At 40.0% G+C, this 24,147-nt stretch overlaps 1 non-coding gene and 1 pseudogene across 1 annotated transcript; both read left to right on the top strand.

The window, feature by feature from the left end:
- Nucleotides 1–4,614: 4,614 nt before the first annotated feature.
- Nucleotides 4,615–4,770, top strand: LOC100595162 (annotated as a pseudogene).
- A 5,178-nt stretch (nt 4,771–9,948) lies between these two features.
- On the top strand, nt 9,949–10,089 carry LOC115832945. The gene has a single exon (XR_004028359.1). It is a non-coding gene; the product is annotated as a U4 spliceosomal RNA (small nuclear RNA).
- The last annotated feature ends 14,058 nt before the right edge of the window (nt 10,090–24,147 follow it).

Genomic DNA, 24,147 nt, shown 5'->3' on the forward strand with positions numbered 1-24,147 from the left:
GTCCTTTATGCTCCAAGCCTTGCCTACATCCCCAAATAAATTTTGTTGCTCTCGCCTCATTCTCTATTCCAGCCACCCCAGCCTTTTCCAATTTCTTTCACATGTCATGTTTCTTCACAGTTCAGGTCCTTTTCACAAGCTGTTTCCCTGAACACACCCCACAGTCCCCCATCAGAAAATATCTAGTTGTTTTAGGGTACAGCTCAGACACTACTTCCTCAATGCAATTTTCATGTATCTCCAGGTTAGGTCACACCCCCTCAGGTAAACACATTCATTGTCCATGTACATCTCTTCTATCACATTTCTCTCAATTGTAAGTATACAGTCATTAAGGTAATGAAGGTTTAATATCTGATCCTACCGGTTAGAATGTAAGCTCCATAAGGGCTGGGATGATATCTGCCCCATTCACCTCTAGTGCTGGCACCTAGCCCTGTCCCTGGTACAAATAACACATGCAATTTTTCCCCCAATAAATGAATAAATTTGGTGAGTGACCAGGATAAGAGGAATGATAAATTTGATTTTGGATAGGTTGAATCTAAAATAATGACAAGGCAGTAAGTTAGAATATTTACAATAGACATTTGGAAATATGGGACCATCAAGGTGAATACAGTCTAATATTCCATGGGACTATCGTCTTTCAAAAAGAAGACCAAATACCAAAAATATTTTACTTCCCCAAATGACAAGTGATTTCCACTTAGGGGTTGAGAGTTGATGAAATTAGGGGCCCATTCAGGAAGTCTCTCCTGTCTGCACACCTGGTGTTTTACTAACAAGCTTGACCCAAACTGGAGTGCCAACCATGGGCCAAAAAAAGTGGGGGGAGGGGAATATTGCATACAGAAACCTGAAGTAATTTTAGTTTTATTTACACAGGTCGTTCAGCTTAGAAACTGAAGTCAAATTTAGAGATTCAAACAACTCGTATAATGGGTACATTTTCTACCATCCTTTTCCTTGGTAAACAGCATTTAGAGACAGTGAAAACAGCATGTCTTTCTAAGAAGAGCCCAGTGTTCCATGTCTTTTTCAACATTCTCTCTCCTCCACACCCACTCTCTGCTCAACATAAAGGTTTTGCTTGTTTGGAGTTATTCTGAGCTTAAGGAGCACTTCTCAGGAGAGTAGTCTAAAGGGTGTTTTTGTATTTTCCTTCCTGAGGTGTGTGCAGGAGGAAAGAAAAAAATAACGACCACAGCTATCCTCCTATTCAAAACAGTCCATGAATCATTTTTCTTCTTAGTGTTTTTCTTCTTAATATTCAACAGAACCATGAGTGGCTAAAGTCCTAGAAACTTCAGGTACTTCAGTTCTTTAATAAAAATAAATGAGACTCTTGTTTTCAAAACACAATGTTCGTCGTAAAATATAGATACTTGGCTAATGTTTAAAAATATCATAGGTTCCAACTTAAAGGAAAAAATGATGGAGAGGAGGAAAAAGCTGTGCTTGAGCTTTATTCCAAAGTTCAACCAAGCCCTTACTAAATCAGTAGCTTACATTGTCAGCAGCAAAAGAAGAAACCTCAGGACAAGGAGGGAAAAGCAAGTGAGAAACACCCAGAAGAGAGGAGTTGAGCTGAGAGGACAAGAAAGGGACGATGTGGGGCCTTCCTTGAAGATGAGTTTGGACTTCAACGTTGTTTCATAGCTTATTCTTCAAGAATTTTTTCCATTCACAGGCTACATGTGTTGCCTACTGCATTTCAAGGGGCAGCAGGAGAATAAAGACTTAACTGAGCCGAGAAATAGGCGAGTTGCTCTGTCACTTGTCTACTTGTTGAAACTCCTTTCTTCCCCTTTCCTGACATTTTTGCTGGGCAAGGAAAAGAAAGAGTTCACAGGTGGCTGAAGATTAGACTATCACTCTAAATACATCATGGATATGCACAGCCTAAAGGTTTAGAAATAGAAGGAAGGTAAGAAATACCATGCTAACCAGGCCCACATAGGTACAAGGGATCCTCTGCTGTCGGATGATTTTTTTTTTTTTTTTTTTTTTTTGAGATGAAGTCTCGCTCTGTCACCCAGGCTGGAGTGCAATGGCGCGATCTCGGCTCACTGCAACCTCTGCCTCCTGGGTTCAAGTCAATCTCCTGCCTCAGCCTCCCAAGTAGCTGGGATTACAGGCGCCCGCCACCACACCCGACTAATTTTTTGTATTTTTAGTAGAGACAGGGTTTCATTATTTTGGCCAGGCCATTCTCAAACTCCTGACCTCGTGATCCGCCCACCTCGGCCTCCCAAAGTGCTGGGATTACAGGTGTGAGCCACAAGCACCAGGCCAGTCTGATGATTTTTTTTTTCTTTTTCTTTTTTCTTTTTTTTTTTCTTGAGACAGAGTCTCACTCTGTTGCCCAGGTTGGAGTGCAATGGAGCAATCTTGGCTCACTTCAACTGTCTGCCTCCTGGATTCATGTGATTCTCTGTGTCTCAGCCACACAAGTAGCTGGGATTACAAGCGTGTGCCACAATGCCCAACTAATTTTTGTATTTTTGGTAGAGACAGGGTTTTGCCATGTTGGCCATGCTGGTCTTGAACTCCTGGCCTCAAGTGATCTGCCTGCCTTGGCTTCCCAAAGTGCTGGGATTACAAGCTGAGCCGCCGCGCCAGCCTGCAGTCTAATTTTTTAGTGCATTAGGATTGGTCCTTCATTTTTCTGTACACTCCCCTAGTCTGCTCATTAATGCGTAAAATTCCAGGCTTATAAAGCAAATTTTGTAAAAGAAAATGCATATTTGGCTAAATATGTAAAGTTCTATAAATGATTGTTCCTATAGTTGTTGTTTTTTTTCAGAAAATAAATTTGGCAAATTTATGAGGACAGAGGAAAAAGGAGTGAAGGGAGATTTATGAAGGGCCTAGAGAAAGAGCCTAGAAAAGTCAGGCTAGGAGCAGAGAAGACCAACCCAACCTTTGACTGAAATTAGACCTAAGGCTGGCTCTGAGGTATTTATTAAATCCTCTGTTTTTTGTCTCTGCTATTGAATCCAAAGATGGGTAGTACAAAAATATGACTATTCTCTAAGAATACTTATTAGTCAGTGTTAACTGGTAAGCAATAATACCTTATTTACACATAAGTGAGATTACAATGTCTAGCTAGGCAGTACGGTAACTACCATACGGGAAGTGGCTTTCAATGGAACCTGCAACTCCAGCCCTAATCCCCATAACAGATAAAATTTCTCCAGGTCTCACACATTAAAATAATGCTCACAAGGGTAATTTGGGAGTGTATCATGTATCATATGCACACTAACGTGTCATATACATACAGTATGATTTGCAAATTGCACCTATCCTACAGAAATTACATGAGCATGTAAAGCTAGGTATATAAGAATTTTTCATTGCAGTAGTTCATAAGAGTAAAAATTCAGAACATCATTGTATTCGTTTCCTGGAGCTGCTTCTGTAACAAAGTACCACAAACTGGGTGACTTTAAGCCACAGAAATGTATGGTCTCAGAGTTCTGGAAGCTAGATGTCCAAAATCAAGGTGTCTGCAGGGCCATGCTTCCCCTGAAAGCTGAAGGAGAAGCCTTCCTTGCCTCTTCCTAGCTTCTGTGGTTGCCAGCAATCAATCTTTGTGTTCCTTGGCTTATAGATGCATCACTCCAATCCCTTGTCTTCATAGTCTTCCCTGTGTGTGTGTTGCATGTCTGTCTCTGTGTCCTTACAGGTCATTAGTCATATTGGATTAGGGCCTACCCTAACGATCTTATTTTAACTTGATCACTTTATAATAAAGTTCCTATTTCCAAACAAGATCACATTCCTTGGTACAGGGGATCATGACTTCAACAGAGCTTTTTGTGAAGAACACAATTCAACTCATAACAAACGTGGAAGCCCATCAATAGGGAAAACAAATTCTATATTTCTGCAACAGACCACTCTGTAGTCATTAAAAAAGAGAAAGAAAGAGAGAGAGAAAAGTACTAGGTGCACTGACCCACAAAGCTGTCTTGGACATTATTACTGCATATTATCTAATGCATAAAATATGTGTGGATATAGTCTATTTATGTGTTAATTGACTGTTCATGTTATTGGTAAGGCTTCCTGTCAATAGTAGGCTATTAGTGGTTAAGTTTCGGGATAGTCAGAAGTTATATGCAGGTTTTCAACTGTCTCCTAACCCTTGCATTATTCAAGGGTCATCCGAATTGAAACAGAAAAGATTAGTAATTGTTAGGAGATGGTGAGAAGTGGATGTGGCTGTAAAAGTGCAGTATGAGGAATCTTTGTGGTCATGGAAATATTCTTGACTATATCAGTGTCAACACCCTGGTTGTGATTTTGTGCTATAGTTTTGTAAGATGCTACTAGTGGAAAAACCTGGCTAAGGGTACATGGGATTTCTATGTATTATTTTTTACAACTGGATGTGAATCGACATTTAACTCCAAATAAAAAGTGTAATTTTTTAAAAAGTGAGTGCACCAAAGTCTCAGAAATCACCACTAAAGAACTTATCTATGTAACCAAAAACTACTTGTACCCAAAAAACTATTGCAATAAAAATAAAAATTAAAAAAATAAAAAGCTCTCTTTTTTCTCTGACATGATGGTGTGTGCTTGACTCCACTTATCACCATGTCTTCTCACAAGACTTTGAGGATTAAGCATTTGCTGGCCAAGAAACAAAAGCAAAATCATCCCATTCCCCAGTGGATTTGGATGAAAACTGGTAATACAATCAGGTACAACTCCAAAAGGAGACATTGGAGAAGAACCAAGCTGGGTCTATAAGGAATTGCACATGAGATAGTGTCAAGGTCATGGCCATCTTACCATATCAAGCTGAAAATGTCACCACTATCTGGACAGTTGTACATGTTTTATTGGGAATATTGTTTTTCTCTGTGTATGCGCTACATGTGTAGTGGTAGGTTGGATTCAGTAATAAATATGTGAAACCTTTCCTTTCAAAAAAAAAAATTAGGTGAAATTAAAACGTAAGTGGGCCTGTGTGGTTCAAATCTGTGTTGTTCAAGTGTCAACTGCAATTTGTCATTTCAAGAATGTTATATAAATGGAACCACACAGTATTTAACTTTTTGAAATTTCCATTTTTCTCTCACATAATTCTCTGGAGATTCGCCCATGGTGTTGCATGTGTCAATAGTTCATTGCTTTTGATTGCTGAGTAGTATTTCATGGTATGGATATATCACAGTATGTTTAATCACCTGCGAAAGGGTGACCTGAGAGTTGCTTCCAGTTTTTGCTGTTACAAATAAAACTACTATAAACATTCATGTGTAGGTTTTTGTGTGAACATAAGCCTTGTTCATAAGAAATGGCTAAACATAAGCAATGACTGGGTTGTATGATAGTTATTTTATTTTTAAGAAACTCCTATACAGGTTTCCAGAGTAACCATACTATTTTGCATTCAAAATAGAAATATATGAATGATCCAGTTACTTTCCAGCATTTGGTGTTGTCTATTTTAATTCTAGCCATTCTGACAGTTATGTAATGGTATCACATTGTAGTTTTAATTTGCATTTAATTTGCAAATATTTCTCATGCTCTGAAACTTTCCATCTTATCCTCTTATTAGGAACTTTTGCAGAAAAAAAAATGTTTAATTTTGATGTGATCTAATTTATCAATTTTCCTTTTATGGATCATGCTTTTGGTGTCAAGTCTGAGAACTATTTGCCTAGCTCTAGATCCCAAATATTTTCTCCTATAATTTTTTTTCTAAAAGTGTTATAGCTTTACATTTTACGTTTAATTCCATGATCCATTTTGAGTTAATTTTTATATAAGGTAAGACTCAGGCCAGCCAGGCACGGTGGCTTACACCTGTAATCCCAGCACTTTGAGAGGCCAAGGCGGGTGGATCACGAGGTCAGGAGATCGAGACCATCCTGGCTAACACAGTGAAACCCTGTCTCTACTAAAAATACAAAAAAAAAAAAAAAAATTAGCGGGGCGTAGTGGCGGGAGCCTGTAGTCCCAGCTACTCAGGAGGCTGAGGCAGGAGAATGGCATGAACCCAGGAGGCAGAGTTTGCAGTGAGCGGAGATCATGCCACTGCACTCCAGCCCGGGCGACAGAGCGAGACTCCGTCTGTCTCAAAACAAAAAAAGACTTAGGCCAAAAGTATTTTTTCTTTTTTTTTTTTTTTATTCTTTCTTTTCGTGGTTTTTTTTTTCCATAGATGTTCAATTGCTCCAGCACCACTTGTTGAAAGACTATTTTTTCTTTATTGAATTGATTTTGCACCTTTATCAAGTCAGTTGGGTATATTTGTGAGGGGCAATTTCTGGGTTCTCTTTTCTGTTCCTGAGGTCTGTCTGTTTCTCCCTTCACCAACACTACACATTCTTGATTACTGTAGCTATAAAATCAGTCTTGAAATTAAGCAGACTAATTCCTCTTTTTCAAATTTGTTTTAATCCATTCTTAAGTATTTGCCTCTTCATAAAAATTTTGAAATATCTTTATACATATCTGCAAAAATCCTTCTAGGAATTCTTACAGGCTGACCTGCAGCTGGGCATGGTGTCTCACACCTGTAATCCCAGAACTTTGGGAGGCCGAGGGGGTGGATCATTTGAGGCCAAGAGTTCGAGACCAGCCTGACCAATGTGGAGAAACCCCTTCTCTACTAAAAATACAAAACTTAACCAGGCATGGTGCCACATGCCTGTAATCCCAGCTACTCAGGAGGCTGAGGCAGGAGAAGCACTTGAAACCAGGAGGCAGAGGTTGCAGTAAGCCGAGATTGTGCCACTGCACTCTAGCCTGGGTGACAAAGCAAGACTCCATCTCAAAAAAAAAAAAAATTAAAACAAAGAAATTGACCTGCATATCAATTTGGAGAGAACTGGCTGGGCACAGTGGCTCACACCTGTAATCCCAACACTTTGGGAGGCTGAGATGGGACAATCGCTTGAGGTCAAGCGATCAAGACCAGCCTGGTCAACACAGCAAGACCCCATCTCTATTTAAAATGTTTTTTTTGTTTTTTTTTGTTGTTTTTTTGAGATGGAGTCTTTCTCTGTCCCTCAGGCTGGAGTGCACTGGCGCGATCTCGGCTCACTGCAAGCTCCGCCTCCCGGGTTCATGCCATTCTCCTGCCTCAGCCTCCCAAGTAGCTGGGATTACAGGCGCCCGCCAACACGCCCGGCTAATTTTTTGTATTTTTAGTAGAGACGGGGTTTCACCATGTTAGCCAGGATGGTCTCGATCTCCTGACCTCGTGATCCGCCTGCCTCGGCCTCCCAAAGTGCTGGGATTACAGGCTTGAGCCACTGCACCCAGCCTTAAAATGTTTATATAAAATTTAAATAAATAAAAAAGTAAGAAAGAAAAGAAAAATATTGGAAAGAATTGGTATATTCTCTATATTGAATCTTCCAATCCATGATCATGGTATGTCTTTCCATTTATGTATATCTTCTTCAGTTGCTCTCATCAGCACTGTGTAGTCTTCAGCATACAAGGCCTGTACATGTTTTCTTAGATTTATACCTAAGTATTTCATTTTTTTTAGTCATTGAAAATGGTATTGTATTTTGAATTTCAGTGTCCAGGAATTCACCGCTGGTGTAGAAATACAATTTTTTTTTATGTTTATTTCACATCCTGTGACCTTGCTGAACTCATTTATTAGTTTTAGGAGATTGTTTTTGTAGATTCCTTAGGATTTTACATGTGAACAATCATATCATTTACAAATAGGGATAATTTTATTTCTTTCTTTCCAGTTTATGTACTGATTTCCTTTTCATACCTTACATACTATGTTGAATAAGAGTGATAAGGTTGGACATACTTGTCTTTTTCCCCATCATAAAAGGAAAGCATTTAGTTTTTTACCCATTAAGTATAATGTTAGCTATAGGTTTTATATACATATTCCTTACAAAGTTGAGGAAGTTTCTCTCTATACCTATTTTTCTGAGAGTTTTTATCATGAACGTGTCAAATTTTGATAAATGCTTCTTCTACAATAATTGATATAATAATGTAACTTTTCTTTTTTAGTCTGTTAACATGATAGATTACATTGATTGATTTTTAAATATTGAACCAGCCTAGCATCCCTGGAATAAATATTGCTAGTCATGGTGTATAACTCTTTTAATATATTGCTAAATTCTATTAGCTAATATTTTGTTAAGGATTTTTGCAGCAATATTCATGAGGGATATTGGTCCACAGTTTTCGTTTTTGTGTTGTGTATTGTCATTGTCTGGTTTTGGTATGAGGATAATAGTATTTTTATAAAATGAATTTGTAAACATCCCCTCTTCTTCTATTTTTTGGGAAAGATTATGTAGAATTGGTGTTAATTCTTCTTTGAATATTTCATAGAATTTCCCACTGAAATCATCAGGGCCTGGACATTTCTTTGTTGGGAGTTTTTAAATTATGAGTCTGATTTTCTTGAAAATGTCAGAGATATTCAAATTACCTCTTTTATTTGGAGTGAGTTACAGTAGTTTGTGTTTTTTGGGGAATTGTTCTATTTTTCTTAAGTTTTCAAACTTATGTGTGAAAAGTGTTTATAGCATTTCCTCATCGTTTTGACAGGTGCAGAATCTGTAGTGATATCCCCCATTTTATTCCTGATATTGGTAATTTGTGTCTTCTCTTTTTCTTTGTTAGTCTTGCTAGAGGTTTGTCAAATTTATTGACCTTTACAAAAAAAAAAAACAAAACACAAAACCAGCTCTTTGTTTCATTGATTTCCTCTATTGCTTTCTGTTTTCAATTTCACAGATTTCTGCTCTTTATTATTTCCTTCCTTCTGCTTGCTTTGGGTTTATTTTGCTCTTTTTTTTTTCCCCAGGCTGTTAAGGTGGGAACATAGGTTACTAATTTGAAACTTTTTCTCTTTTCTAATGTAAGCATTTCGTGCTATAAATTTCTCCCCCAGCACTTCTTTAGCTGTGTCCTACAAATTTTGATAAATTGTATTTTCAAGAGTGGGGCAGCAGTGGGAGTTCCAGCTCTCCGTGGTGGGGTGGTCTCATTACTACTGGGTAATGGTGAAAGTCCTGACTCCAAAATGCCTGCTTTGACACCAACCCAGTGGGAAGGGGTAGGTAGCCCCTTTGCTGCCTGGTAGAGGTTGATGTCCAGACTCTCCATGTGGTCTTCAGTGACACAGCAGGGGGCCTGCCTTGTTACCTACCACAGGAATAAATGTGACAGCCTCTTGAGGCAGGAAGGCTAGGCTTTGTCACGTGGCCTCCGCTGGCACAGGTAAGGGTGGGGCCACAGATTTTTCTATGGCGTTTGGCTATAGTAGGGTAAATATTGTCTTAAAGATTTCTGTTTTGGTAGGTTACCTCTTTCCTACTTCTTTGGCTAGAGAGAGCGGGCTTTTGTTGGGATTTTTTGTTTGTTTGTTTGTTTGCTTTGTCGATGCCAGTTAATGTTTCTGGGTAGCCAGGTTTTTAAGCTCCAGGGCTGGGATATATAAGCCAAAAAGAAAACCCCGGGAAACTCACCAGCATGTTGATCCTCAGGTTCCTAGGTCCCTAGCCAGTCTGCTTTCCTCTCTCCCAGCTTCAGTCTTCTCTTATGTTTGTTTTGTATATAATGTTCAGGGTTTTTAGTTGTTCTTAGTGAGAAGAACAGGGAAAAGCGTATCTACTCCATCTTCCTGGAAGTGGGAATTACACTTTTACTTTTTACTTTGTATAATAAATTATTCTTTTTAAACGGTGGGAGTATGAATGGTAACTTTTAACATTTTTCTTTTGTGTTTTTTACTGCCAAATATGCTAAACAATGAATCTACATGGTAAAGCTATGCGGTCTTCCAGCTGTAAAATGCATATTTACATGAAAAATCTCAGATAACAGGAAGCAAAGATTCTTGTTCAGATTATTTATTATGCAACTGAAAATGTTTCTTCTTATAGTCTCTCATAATCCACATTTAAAGTATTACATATAAGCTTTGCACAGTGGCAGTATCATAGCCAATGAGGTTTATCCGAGGCACAATTATTGCTAATTGAAAACATTTCCCAATATCCTGCCATGAAGACCTGTAATATAGTTGGCATTAGCAATTTTTGACAGTCTCTATGGAGACTGAATATAATATTGTGTATATATATATATTACATATAGCCTTGTAATAATTAAAGACATGGTAGATATAGTTTCTTTAAACCTGTATTCTCTCTTCTCTCTTAATCATACTCAAATAAGAGTAAAGAGTTCAAAAAGTAAAATATTACAAGGAAAAAATGGTAATGGAGACAGATGCATAGAAATTTTTTAATGAAAGAAAGCAATTGCATATACGGTAACTGACTTAAGAAACCTGAGGAAGAGGAAATCTAAACCAGGCAGTGAGGGAATGCCAACAAAAAGCAAACTCTAGGACCCTGAAAAAGTTCAGAACTTGGAAGTACATGGTAACTTTCATGGAGGTGAGGGTGTGACCAAAAATAGTAGAATTGGTTGAAAGTCTATAGGAAGCCACGTGACCTCCATGTCTCCTCCTGTACCCTAGACAGCTAAATGATTACTTTGCCCTCTAACCTGTATAATGAGAAACTTACTCTCTGGTGAAGCTGAACCAGAGAGATAGTCTCTGAATTTGAGGCTTCCACTTTCAGCTGATGGATGGTTGAGTGTTCACATATTGAATGGTGAAATTTCACAGCCATTTTCTTTTATTGGGCCCTCAAAACACTGGCAGCCTGGCATTTCACTCCCAGAGAATTCCTATTTTGGGAAACTGATCACCCCAAGGAAAGTGACCTACAAGTACTGACAGGCATATGACTAAGAGTAGTCCCAGAAAGAGAAAACTAAATTTAAAAGATTATTTTTCAGAAATTGACGACATTTCCTACATCTAAAGAATACATCTTTCCACATTAAGAGGACCTGTCAAATATCCATTTAATAGATGGGAAAATGCATAATTTCTGAAATTTCGTATCACTAGGACAAAGAGAATAGCCTAAAGCTTTCAGTACAGAAAACAATACAAGTCAAATATGCAGCATCAGAAATTAGAATGTCACTGGTCTCTCAACAGCAGCTTTAAGGCTAGAACATAATAGTAAGCAGCAGCTGGGCGCAGTGGCTCACGCCTGTAATCCCAGCACTTTGGGAGGCCTAGGCAGGCAGATCACGAGATCAGGAGATAGAGACCATCCTGGCTAACACGGTGAAACCTCGTCTCTACTAAACAAAAATACAAAAAAAATTAGCCAGGCGTGGTGGCAGGCACCTGTAGTCCCAGCTACTCGGGAGGCTGAGGCAGGAGAATGGCGTGAATGCAGGAGGCAGAGCTTGCAGTGAGCCAAGATTGCGCCACTGCACTCCAGCCTGGGTGACAGAGCAAGACTCTGTCTCAAAAAAAAAAAAAAAAAAAAAAAAAAATTGTAAGCAGCTTTCACAGTACTGAGGAAAAATTATTTCAAACCCAGCATTCTATACCTCACCAAATTATCAAGTAAATGCAATGATAGAATAAGAAGTTCTCAAACTTGTGAGGTGTCAAAAGATTTAATTCTCATTTACTTTTTCCAAGAAGATACTAGAGGAAGTGGTCCCACCAATACAAGCAAGCCAATAAAACTGTAAGGAAAAGCAAACAGAATACTCAATATGAAAGTGAAGGAAGATCCCAGGATAAGAACTGTACAGCAGGAAGGCCAGGCGTAGTGGCTCATGCCTGTAATATCAACACTTTGGGGGGCCAAGGCGAGCAGATCACAAGGTCAGGAGTTCGAGACCAGCCTGGCCAACATGATGAAACCCCATCTCTACTAAAAATGCAAAACTTACCAGGTGTGGTGGTGGACGCCTGTAATGCCAGCTACTTGGGAGGCTGAGGCAGGAGATTTGCTTGAACCCAGGAGGTGGAAGTTGTAGTGAGATGAGATTGTGCCACTGCACTCCAGCCTGGGTGACAGAGCAAGACTCTGTCTCGAAAAAAGGAAAAGGACTGTACAGCAGGCTGGTTGAGAGAGCAACCAGTCCAGATTGAAGTAAGAGAGAACACCAGGAGTGCTGACAGAGAAAGAGAAAGAAAAAAAGAAGAAAAGAGAGAAAGAGAAAGAAAGAAAGAGAGAAAGAAAAGGAAGGAGGGAAGGAGGAGAGACAAAAGAAGGAAAGATAGCAGTTGTTATATCACTTTATGGTGTGACACTTCTAGCAGAGAGGTTTAGGATTAATGATATAAAACTAAGCAAACAACAGAGACAATTATGAATTCCAAGGAAAACCAAAAGTTGCTCAAAGTAGGAAATGGAATCATAATCCCCTTATTTGGCTTAATTACAAGTAATTTTCACATACTCCTAGTATTATAAACGCTGAATATTATCTTAAGAATTATGGTAAAATCATAATAATGTGTTAGAAAAGGGGAAATGGAAGGAGGGTACGTAACTATAGGTAAGCTAAATCCTCACCTCCCGTAGTAAAAAGTCAATAGCTAATATTAAACACCTTTGTTTAAAAATCAAGAAATAACAGTGTACATTAGTCCATTTTCACACTGCTAATAAAGACATACCTGAAACTGGGCAATTTATAAAAGAAAGAGGTTTATTGGACTTATACAGTTCCACATGGCTGGGGAGGCCTCACAATCATGGAGGAAGGCAAGGAGGAGCAAGTCACATCTTACATGGATGGCGGCAGGCAAAGAGAGAGAGCCTGTGTAGAAAAACTCCTGTTTTTAAAACCATCAGATCTCGTGAGACCCATTCACTATTAAGAGAACAGCATGGGAAAGACCCACCTCTATAACTCAATTACCTCCCACCAGGTTCCTCCCACAACACGTGGAAATTATGGGAGTTACAATTAAAGATGAGATTTGGGTGGGGACACAGCCAAACATATCATTCTGCCCCAGGCCCCCCACAAATCTCACATGCTTTTTACATTTCAAAACCAATCATGCCTTCCCAATAGTCCTCCAAAGTTTTAACTCATTTCAGCATTCACTCAAAAGTCCACAATCCAAAGTCTCATCTGAGACAAGGAAAGTCCTTTTTGCCTATGAGCCTGTAAAATCAAAAGCAAGTAGTTACTTCCCAGACACAATGGGGGGACAGATATTGGGTAAATACAGCCATTCCAAATGGGAGAAACTGGGTCTACAGGCCCCATGCAAGTCTGAAATCCAGCAGGGCAGTCAAATCTTAAAGCTCCAAAATGATCTCCTTGTCTCACGTCCAGGTTATGCTGATGCAAGAGGTGGGTTCCCCTGGACAGCTCCACCCCTGTGGCTTTGCAGGGTATAGCCTCCCTCCCAGCTGCTTTCATGGGCTGGTGTTGAGTGTTTGCAGCTTTTCCAGGAGCATGGTGCAAACTGTCAGTTGATCTACCATTCTGGGATCTGAAGGATGGTGGCCCTCTTCTCACAGCTCCACTAGGCAGTGCCCCAGTAGTGACTCTGTGTGGGGGCACCGACCCCACATTTCCCTTCTGCACTGCCCTAGCAGAGGTTTTCCATGAGGGCCCCGCCCCTACAGCAAGCTTCTGCCTGGAAATCCAGGTGTTTCCCTACATCTTCTGAAATCTAGGCAGAGGTTCCCAAACCTCAGTTCTTGACTTTTATGCACCCACAGCCTTAACACCATGTGGAAGCTGCCCTGTGAAGCCATGTCCAAGCTGTACATTGGGCTTTTTTAGTCACAACTAGAGCAGCTGGGAAACAGGGCACCAAATCTCTAGACTGCACACAGCAGAGGGATCCTGGGCCCAGCCCATGAAACCACTTTTTCCTCCTCAGCCCCTGGGTCTGTAATGGGAGGGGCTACTGCAAAGTTTTCTGACATGCCTTGGAGATATTTTCCCCATTGTCTTGGGGGTGAACATCTGGCTCCTCGTTATTTATGCAAATTTCTGCAACCAGCTTGAATTTTTCCTCAGAAAATGGGTTTTTCTTTTCTATCCCATCATCAGGCTGCAAATTTTCTGAACTTTTATGCTCTGTTTCCCTTTTAAAGATGAATGTTTTTAACAGCACCCAAGTCACCTCTTGAAAGCTTTGCTGCTTATAAATTTCTTCTGCCAGATACTCTAAATCATCTCTCTGAAGTTCAAAGCTCCACAAATCTCTAGGGCAGGGGCAAAATGCCACCAGTCTCTTTGCTAAAACATAGCAAGAGTCACCTTTGCTCCAGTTCCCAACAAGTTCCTCATCTCCATCTGAAACCAACTCAGCCTGAATTTCATTTTTCATATCACTATCAGCATTGTGTTCAAAGCCGTTCAACAAGACTCTAGGAAGTTCCAAACTTTCCCGCATTTTCCTGTCTTCTTCTGAGCCCTCCAAAGTGTTCCAACCTATGCCTGTTGCCCAGTTCCAAAGTCACTTCCACATTTTCAGGTATCTTTTCAGCAGCACCCCGCTCTCCAGGTACCAATTTATTGGATTAGTCCATTTTCATGCTGCTAACAGAGATACCCGAGACTGTGCAATTTACAAAAGAAAGAGGTTTAATTGGACTTACAGTTCCACATGGCTGGAGAGGCCTCACAATCATGGCAGAAGACAAGGAGGAGCAAATCATATCTTACGTGAATGGCAGCAGGCAAAAAGAGAAACTTGTGCATGGAAACTCCCGTTTTTAAAACCATCAGATCTCTTGAGACTTATTCACTATCATGAGAACAGCACAGGAAAGACCTGACCCCATGATTCAATTACCTCCCACTGGGTTCCTCCCAGGACACATGGGAATTGTGGGAGTTACCATTCAAGATGAGATTTGGGTGGGGACACAGCCAAACCATATCCCAGTGTAAAGGTATTTGGATATATAGAAGTAAATATTATAAGAGCTAAAAAGAGCTGAAGATGTTTGCCTCTGGGGAATTGGAATCAAATATGGAGAGGGTACAGAATTAAAATCTCTTTTAAAAAGATTACCACTTATTAAATCTTTAGCCTTAGGGTTTTTTTAATTCTTGTTTTTATTATAAAAAATCACAATTCAAAGACAACTTATTTTAAACTCTCTTTTTTTTGGAGGCAATTATTAAGTATTCACATATCTAATGCTTGGGTCTGTTTAGCCTTCTGATCCTTAGTCATTTTGGGCAATGTTACACTATTATCTATGCCAATAAAAATGTAATTTAGATAATGTGCCATTTTCCATGTTCACTCAAATTTAACGTCTATTCAGAAGGTATTCAACCACAAATTAATTGACAAATTCTTATCCTAACTAGCTTAAAATTGTTGTCATCATTATAGTTATTCATGTTATCATTATTTATCTGTAGTAAATGAACTTTGGATTGGTCCCCAAAATAATGACATAATATTTTCAAAGTATATTCCACCATCATTTTTGCCTGCACCACAGCACACTTATTAAAAAACACTCAAATAATCTGATTGAAGGTTTAATTAGCCACTTGGTTTCTTAAATGAGTTTTGGAGACATGCCATGCTCTTAAATTGGTACTTCAGAGTGAGCTATCATTTGCTTTTAAAGACTGTTCCAGCACATTTCCAGCACTTGAAGACTTACGAAAGAAACAATCAATCTAATGTTCTAGTATCAAACAAATTTAAATTTTTGATTCCTTTGTCAAAAATCATATGACTATATTTGTAAGTATTCTGAAAATCCAATAGTTCTTCAAATTAAAAAAAAGGGAGAGGGGGAATGTAGTTTTGCTATCTTTAAAATAGGAATAACAGGCCAGGTACAGTGGCTCATGCCTATAATACCAGCACTTTGGGAGGCCAAGGCAGAAGTATTGCTTGAGTGCAGAAGTTTAAGACCAGCCCGTGCAGCATAGCAAGTCCCCTGCCTCTACCAAAAAAAAAAAAAAATTAAAAAATTAGCAGAGCATGGTGGTACATGCCTATAGTCCTAGCTAGTTGGAAGGCTGAGGTAAGAGGAACGCTTGAGCCCAGGAGTTCAAGGCTACAATGAGCTATGATGGTGCAACTACACTCCAATCTAGGAAACAGAGTAAGACTCTGTTTCTACGACACATTAACATCATGGGTCCCCTGAAATTGTATACAGAGAAAGATACATTCCTCCAGCATATTCTTGCTAAAAATGCAGTTCTGTCTAATCTTGAGAAAACATCAGACAAATCCAGATTGAGAGGCTTTCTACAAAATAACTGGTTCATCAGAGGTGTCAGGGTCACTGAAGACAAGGAAATAATGAGGAACTGTCACAGACTGGAGAAGACTAGCGAGACACAACTAAATTCAGTGTGGGATATTGGAGCCAGAAAACAAACAAAAAAACGGACTTTAGGGAGAAAACTGGTGAAATGAATGTTTAGTTAATAGTGTTGTAACAATGGTAGCTTCCTGGTTTTGATCATTGTGTTATGCTTATATAAGTTATTAACATTAGGGGAAGCCAGGTAAACAGTATGCACAAACTCTCTATGTTAGATTTGCAACTTTTCAATGTCTAAGATTATTTCTAAACAAAAAGTTTAAAAAGAATAATCAAAGAGACTGGGTGTGGTGGCTCACACCTGTAATCCTAGCACTTTGGGAGGCTGATGCAGGAGGATTGCTTGAGGCCAGGAATTCAAGACCAGCCTGGGCCACATAGTGAGACCATATCTCTCTTGTTTTTTAAATTAAAAAACTTTTTAAAAAAAGCAGCATCAAAAAGCAAATTCTTAATTTTTTTTACAATAAAAGAGAGAATGAGAATCTATAAATCAGTGATGTACATTAAAATGCCTTTCATTAGTTTTAGTTCAAAGCTAAAATAATGTACTATTTATGTTAGTTGTTTCCCAAGGTATTGCTGTTTATTAGATGTAGTTTTGTTCCTGTTAAGTAATGGAGACTTATTTGGCTCTAAATTACCACCCTTATATTTGGCCTTGCTAGATATTAGGTTATTTTTCTCAGTTTGCCCCCAGATCTGTTCTCCACCCTGCTCTGCACCTTAGTGGGGGTGACCTTGGGGTGGGAGTCTCCTCACTCTCATTGTCCTCGGGCTTCTGGTTGGAGCATTTTCTCCCACTGAGGCTTCATCCAGCTGACTGTTCTGACAGTAGCTAGGTCCTTTGACAGCCATGGCTCTTGTTGGAAGCCTCTTCCAAGGTCACCACTCTCACTGGTTCAGATAATACCATTTCCTTTCCTGCCCTTCCGATGTGTAAGGTAATGGCTTCCCACTGTTACTAATCCCTGGATGCCTCAACATCCCTTGTTGGGTCTCTTAATCCCTTAATCCACCTGCAACTCTGTAAATAATCCTTTTAATAAACACATCTTTTTTAAAAATCCCAGCTGGGTGTGCTATCCCTTTCCTGTCAGGACCCTGACTGATACAGACATGTGACTGAGAATCAGTGAGGCTCTTTAACAGGCTGTTTTCTTTTCTTTCTTTGTCTTTTTTTTTTTTTTTTTTTTTTGTAAAGAGTCACTAGTATTCTTTTTTTTAAATCTCCTACAGGAAGGATTTTATATATATACACACACATATACACACACTATATTGACACACGACCTGAGTTGTGTGTATGTTGCCTATTGAAGAGCTCAGAAATTCTGGTTAAAATTCAAAACAACTTTTGTTTTTATAAAAATGAAATTACAGTTGGGCGTCGTGGCTCACGCCTGTAATCCCAGCACTTTGGGAGACCCAGGCGAGCAGATCACCTGAAGTCGGGAGTTCGATACCAGCCTGACCAACATGGAGAAACCCTGTCTCTACTAAAAATACAAAATTAGCTGGGCGTGGTGGCGCATGCCTGTAATCCCAGCTACTCGGGAGGCTGAGGCAGGAGAATCGCTTGAACCCGGGAGGTGGAGGTTGCGATGAGCCAAGATCACACCACTGCACTCCAGCCTGGGCAACAAGAGCAAAACTCCGTCTCAAAAAAAAAAAAAAAAAAAAAAAAAAAATGAAATTACGACAAAATCCAGTTGGCTTTTATTTTTTACAATTACTCCTTCAAACTTATGCTTCTTCATTTAAACATATCTTCTTTTAAGTAATTCTGTTCTATAAATCAGATAGCCTGAAGAACATTATGAGTAGAATAATTACCATTTAATGATGTTAGCACACTCAGAGACCATAGCAAGGTCGCCTGCAGTCCTTACGGTAATCCTCTAAGGAAAGTACTATTGCCATCTGCAGTTTTCAAATGCGATAATTGATTTTTAGAGAGGTTGTATAACTCACTCAAAGTTAGTTTCAGAGCTAGATTTCAAATCTAAGTCCATTTGACTCCAGGTCTAGCCCTTAAAGAACAGAGAATAATATTACAAATATATACAATTGGAATAAAAGCCATAGGCCTAAAACTAACCACTTTATATGGGTAATCTAGAGCGATGCTTCTCAAATTATCTATCAGCAAATGTTGGCTGGGCGTGGTGCCTCACACCTGTAATCCCAGAATTTTGGGAGACTGAGGCGGCCGGATCACTTGAGGTCAGGAATTTGAGACCAGCTTGGCCAACATGGTGAAACCCCATCTCTATTAAAAAAAAATACAAAAATTAGCTGGGCGTGGTGGTGGGCGCCTGCAGTCCCAGTTAGTCAGGAGGCTGAAGCAGGAGAATTGCTTAAACTTGGGAGGCGGAGGTTGCAGTGAGCTGAGTTCATGCCACTGCACTGCAGCCTGGGTGACAGAGGGAGACTCCATCTCAAAATAATAATATAATAATAATAATAATAATAATAATAATGTTAGTTCCATATGATACATTTAAGTAGCATACAGAAAGTTTCCATGATCAAATAAATTTTGGAAATAGTGGGTTGAACAATATTTTTAAACTGTGGAAGTGTATAACATTAATGGGAGCCATTCATACTGGTAATCATTGCAGATTTATATAGTTATTACAACAATTTTCTAGGAGATGGCAAAAATGTGTCTTGAGTAGGGGAATTTTCTGTTTCGCACAATAGTGCCATTTGGGCTATCAATGGGGCTAGAGATGAGAGTAGGTGAAAATAATATGAAACTCCTAACACACCTGAATGCTGTCCTGTTCATGAAGAGTGATTGCCAACATCATCAGTTTCTAGTGTTTTTGATTTGATAGTTGTTTGTACCAAGTAGATTTTAAAAATAGCTAATTATTTTTAAGGTTTTTCAATGCCTTGCACAATTACTTACATACCTAAAAGATATGCTTGGAAAGCCGAAAGATTTTATTACTAGTAAGAGACTTTCCAAATCTAGTATAAGGACATTGGAATAATAAAATGTAAGATTATTTTTGAAATGAACTAAGAATAGGCAGTTGATTCAAGGAAAAATAGTTGAAATGTGCATGCATGTGCAAATACATATGCATAAATAGATTAAACTTCTTGAGGGTAGAGGTTTTATTTTTGTCTCTTTATTCCTGCCAAATGCTTGGCTACAGAAGGCATTCATGAATTTTATTTATTTATTTGTTTGTTTGTTTGATTATTTATTGAGACAGAGTCTCCCTCTGTTGCCCAGGCTGGAGTGCAATGGTGCGATCTCAGCTTACTGCAACCTCCACCTCCTGGGTTCAAGTGATTCTCCTGCCTCAGTCTCCCAAGTAGCTGGGATCACAAGCGTGCACCACCACACCCAGCTAATTTTGTATTTTTAGTAGAGATGGGGTTTCACCATGTTGGTTAGGCTGGTCTCAAACTCCTGACCTCAGGTGATCTGCCCGCCTCGGTCTTTCAAAGTGCTGGGATTGCAGGCGTGAGCCACGCCTGGCCTCTCATGCATTTATTTAATGTTTATTGAGTTCCTTCTATGTATCAGACATGATTCTGGTCCAGGCACTAGAGTTGAGTGAAAAAGTAGACTTTTGTCTTCATGGAGCTTACATTTTACTGGGTAGAGATAGAGAGTCAAGTTTTAAAAAAGGTGGTGAGGGCGGGGGCAGAAATGAAGCCATTCATTAGGTAACGGATATTGAAAAAGTTGTAGAGCCAATAAGTAGGAGTTCCAAGGGTAAATGCACTGGCAGGAGAGGAAAGGCTTGAAACAATCAATGTTTTAGAAGGTAATCTAATTGTTGGTAACGGTCAGGTGATGTCATCACTGGAAGTAGGAGGATGAAATGGAGGAAGGTAAAAAGATCATTAGAAAGAAGGAGATCTGGAAACTGTGAAGGTGTGATGTCGAAAGGGACAGCACATGGATGTCGCAGTTGCTAAAAATGGTGACCAAAGCGGAGTGCAGAAGGAGACAGTGAGCCATGTGCTGCAATCTTCAATGAAGGACATGAAGTAATTAAAGAGATCATAGATGACAGCACAAGAAAGGGTAGGCTCCCATAAAGCTAGATAGAATAACTTCGTAGAAGCTGGAGTTTTTGAGGGCTGAAAAAGAAGAAATGGTTTGCAAATGGCAGTTTATGTAAGTTCAGGTCAAAGGAAAAAGGAAGTGAGGAGACAGCCAGCGAAGTGTGTCCTCTGGAGCAACTTTCTATGAGGCCATGAATGTGATGGAAACACCTTTTTTTACTGAATGAATGAATGTTGAATCTTCACTTAGAGTCATTTAGAATAATTTCAAACTTAATTAGCCTTTTGAATTAATTTCAGTTTAAAGTAATGCATTCCAATTTCTTTTGTTCACACACTTTCATATTTATTTTAATATACTCATAAGGATAAAAGTTGGAAGTAGAAGAGAGATTTCTGAGTTTAAAAGTAAGTGTTGCAAGGGCAACTATCATGTTTTACTTTAGACACTTCAGTATTTTTGAGTTTATTGCAAGTAAATACTCCTTTGATAATAAAGGGGAAAAGAAAGTATGTATCTTTACCATAAATACCTGAAAATCAAGCCATTGAAAAATTAAAATGGGCATCCCGAACAGCTTCCCTTTTATTCCTGGACTATGGTAACTTCAGAAAAGGAAAGAAAGCAATATGTTTTTTGGCTTGTTTTGAGACAGAGTCTGGCTCTGTCACCCAGGCTGGAGTGCAGTGGCGTGATCTCGGCTCACTGCAACCTCCGCCACAACGGTTGAAGCGATTCTCCTGCCTCAGCCTCCTGAGTGGCTGGGATTACAGACACCCACCACCACACTTGGCTAATTTTTGATTTTTAGTAGACCACCATGTTGGTCAGGCTGGTCTCGAACTCCTGACCTTGTGATCCGCCCACCTAGGCCTCCCAAAGTGTTGGGATTACAGGCCTGAGCCTCCGCGCCTGGCCAGCAAAACCTTTTTTAGATTGTTCTGCCACCTCCATCCCATCCACACAGGATTTGGGGTTAGATTTCATCCTAACTACTGAGCAGTGGCCTCTTTCTCTGTGAAGCAAGAGGCTGTGAAGACTTTCCAGGTCACACCCAGGCTCTAGCAGATAAATATCCACTAGATAGCCTTTCTAAGGGTTATCTTTCAAGGGTTATCCTTCCAAGGAAAACCCTTCCATAGAAGGGTTCCGAGGGAAAAACCGAGTTTTCCCTTTTTTCCAAGTAATTGACTCACTTATACATAATGTCAATGGGCTCTACTAAATCTTTGGGGAAACAGGCCTGGTGCAGTGGCTCACGCTTGTAATCCCAGCACTTTGGGAGGCCGAGGCGGGCGGATCACGAGGTCAGGAGATCGAGACCACAGTGAAACCCTGTCTCTACTAAAAATACAAAAAAAAAATCAGCCGGGCGTGGTGGCGGGCACCTGTAGTCCCAGCTACTCGGAGAGGCTGAGGCAAGAGAATGGCGTGAACCCGTGAGGCGGAGCTTGCAGTGAGCCGAGATTGCGCCACTGCATTCCAGCCTGGGCGACAGAGCAAGACTCCGTCTCAAAATAAATAAATAAATGAATAAATAAATAAAATCTTTGGGGAAACAATTCAGTAATACTTTAGGTTAAGTAGTGCTTCCTCTTGGGTCATACCTTATATAGATTAAAATAAGGCTATTTAATAAAAATAAAATCAACAAAAATGAGCACTCACTCTGTGTAAGACACTGTGTTCAGAGCTAAACTTAGAATATCTTATTTAATCCTCTTAACACCTGTTTGAGGTAGACGTTATTTTAATGTAATTTACAGTTGAGGAAACCGAGACACAGAGAATAAATATGCTGAGATCATGCAACTATCGTGTCCAGGAACTGAGATAGGAACCCAAGTCTGCCACACCTCAGGGCATGTGCTGTGAACCATAGATTATACTGCCTCTCTTTTTCGGTGATTCAGGAGATGTTTTCATTTTTGCTGTGTCTTGGGGCTGATTGCCATTGGTACTGGATATTTATTCTTTTGTTTTTGTTTTGTTTTGTTTTGTTTTGTTTTTGAGACAGAGTCTCACTTTGTCGCCCAGGCTGGAGTGCAGCGGCGCCATCTCAACTCCCTGCAAGCTCCGCCTCCCAGGTTCAAGCAATTATCCTTCCTCAGCCTCCCAAGTAGCTGGGACTACAGGCACCCGCCACCACACCCAACTATTTTTTTGTATTTTTAGTGGAAACGGGGTTTCACTGTGTTAGCCAAGATGGTCTCAATCTCCTGACCTGGTGATCCACCCGCCTCGGCCTCCCAAAGTGCTGGGATTACAGGCATGAGCCACCGCACCCAGCTGGTACTGGATATTCTATAGGGCTTTAGGGAAATGTCTTCAGGATAAGAGAAGCTTCAAAGTCCCATAAAGATCATCTCAAAATCATTATATGGTGATAAAATAAATTATATTGCTTTAGAGTAGAGCAAGCTTGTCCAACTTGCGGCCCAGGACGACTTTGAATGCGGCCCAACACAAATTAGTAAACTTTCTTAAGACATTATGAGATTTTTTTGGCCATTTTTTTTTTAAAGTTCTTCATTAGTGTTAGTGTGTGTGGCCCAAGATAAGTCTTCTTCTTCCAGTGTGGCCCAGGGAAGCCAAAAGACTGGACACCCCTGGAGTAGAGTAAGTGTAATTAATGATGTTATTTTATACCATCTGAATCCAGAAGTGTTAAGAATACTTGTGACACTTAGCTGAGTTCAATGGCTCATGCCTGTAATCCTAGCACTTTGGGAGGCTGAAGTAGGAGGACTGCTTGAGCCCAGGAGTTAGAGACTAGCCTGGGCAACATGGCAAAACCCTGTCTCTACTAAAAAAAAAAAAAAAAAAAAAAATTCAGCCAAGCGTGGTGGTGTACACCTGTAGTCCCAGCTATTTGGGAGGCTGAACTTTTCTTACAGTTTCTTACAGTTCAGAGGCTATCCCTCAGCTGGTAGATCTGAGAAGCAAGCATTGCAGTCTACTACAGATTAACTAACTGACTAATCATTCCCTGACCTCAGGTACTTGCAGTCCTAACTTCATGGAAGCTGGGCCAATTCATAAGCCTTTTGTCACATAGCGAATCTACCCCCAAGCCTTGAAATATTTTTACCTACTGTGCATGCACAATAGAAATGTGAACTTCTATAGATATGACAATTTTTTTAATTACCACTAAAAAGGCAAACACATTGCCAGGCATATTCTGATGGCACCAACATCCAATATCCATTTTCTAATTTTAGAACTGGCTTGAGGCGTGGTGAACTCATGACTACACATATGAAAAAGATGTGGTCCCTGGACTATTAACTGGGAAAATGGGCCTGTGTTAGTTTGTTGGAGCTGCCATAACAAAGGACCACAGACTCAGTGGCTTAAACCACAGAAATTGATCTTTTCATAGTTCTGGAGGCTAAAAGTCCAAGATCAGGATGTCAGCAGATTTACTTTCTTTTGAGGCCTTTTTGGCTTGCAGGTGGCTGCCTTTTCTCTGTGTCTGCACATGGTCTTTCCTCTATGCAAGCACCTATCTCTATCCCAAGCTCTTCATTTTTAAAAAATTATTTACTTATTTATTTATTTGACGAAGTCTCACTCTGTTGCCCAGGCTGGAGTGCGATGGCACCATCTTGGCTCACTGCAACCTCCGCCTCCCGGGTGCAAGTGATTCTCCTGCCTCAGCCTCCCGAGTAGTTGGGATTACAGGCGCGTGCCACCACGCCTGGCTAATTTTTGTATTTTTAGTAGAGAACGGGGTTTCACCATGTTGGCCAGGCTGGTCTGGAACTCCTGACCTCAGGCAATCCACCTGCCTCAGTCTCCCAAATTTCTGGGATTACAGATGTGAGCCACTGCGCCCGGCTAAGCTCTTCTTTTTCTTTTTCTTTTTGGAGATGGAGTCTCACTCTGTCACCCAGTGGCACAATCTTA

The sequence above is a fragment of the Nomascus leucogenys genome, chromosome 23, assembly GCF_006542625.1.
Source record: "Nomascus leucogenys isolate Asia chromosome 23, Asia_NLE_v1, whole genome shotgun sequence".
Lineage (NCBI taxonomy): Eukaryota > Metazoa > Chordata > Mammalia > Primates > Hylobatidae > Nomascus > Nomascus leucogenys.